Source organism: Suncus etruscus, chromosome 11 (genome assembly GCF_024139225.1).
Source record: "Suncus etruscus isolate mSunEtr1 chromosome 11, mSunEtr1.pri.cur, whole genome shotgun sequence".
Lineage (NCBI taxonomy): Eukaryota > Metazoa > Chordata > Mammalia > Eulipotyphla > Soricidae > Suncus > Suncus etruscus.
The window spans coordinates 81,704,366-81,705,266 of NC_064858.1; the positions used below are offsets into that span (position 1 = coordinate 81,704,366).

The 901-nt window shown below is 34.0% G+C and overlaps 1 non-coding gene across 1 annotated transcript; it reads right to left on the bottom strand.

The window, feature by feature from the left end:
* Positions 1-581: 581 nt before the first annotated feature.
* Positions 582-688, bottom strand: LOC126023490 (U6 spliceosomal RNA). The gene has a single exon (XR_007500608.1). It is a non-coding gene; the product is annotated as a U6 spliceosomal RNA (small nuclear RNA).
* Positions 689-901: the final 213 nt, after the last annotated feature.

Sequence of the window (901 nt, forward strand, 5' to 3'; positions counted from 1 at the left end):
TATTCGGAAATGTGTTTAAATGGTTATAAGAAGTTTATATAGGGAGGCCAACGAGTAGACAGCAGGCAGGGTTTTTGCCTGGCATGTGACCAACCCAGGTTTGCTCCCTGGTATCTCATATTTTCACTGAGTCCTAACAGGAGTAATTGCAGTATATTTGATATAATCCCCAATCAAAAAGAAATTTAGGAATAAAGTTACCACATATGTGTGTTGTATATGTGTAATTTTGTGGGTCTTTAATACCTGTAATTTGATTTTCTTGAATCTGAAATCACACTTAGATTCTATAAATGTTATAACTTTCAGTTTTATACATATATTCTCTTACTCTTATTAGCAAACTGGTGTTCATTTACATCTTATTTTTCTGTATTTTTCAGAGGAAATAACCACAGCCAGTCCCTCCAATGGTGAGTATGCATTTGTACTTCAGTTACTTTCTGCAGACTTTCCATCTCAGCTTTATACGAAATTACCATAGGCTATAAAGGCCAGAAAACCATAATCTTTACACCTGGCTTCTAAAATCTCTTGTGAATTTATAATTTGCGCTTACTTCTTTTTTTTTTATATTTTTTTTAAATATGGAACGCTTCACGAATTTGCGTGTCATCCTTGCACAGGGGTCATGCTAATCTTCTCTGTATCATTCCAATTTTAGTATATGTGCTGCCGAAGCGAGCACACGCTTACTTCTTACTTCTTATATTTGTTGCAGAAATTATCAGTATGACTGATATAAATTTTAATCATTCATTTTTGCTCCAAGAATAAAATAGGGAAATGTCATCAAACTGTAGTGTGAGGATTGGGAGTTCTCATATATGATGTTCCTGATAAACATAATTTGTGGAAAGTACTGTGTACATGCGTGTATGAAACCAGTTTATCCAAGAAT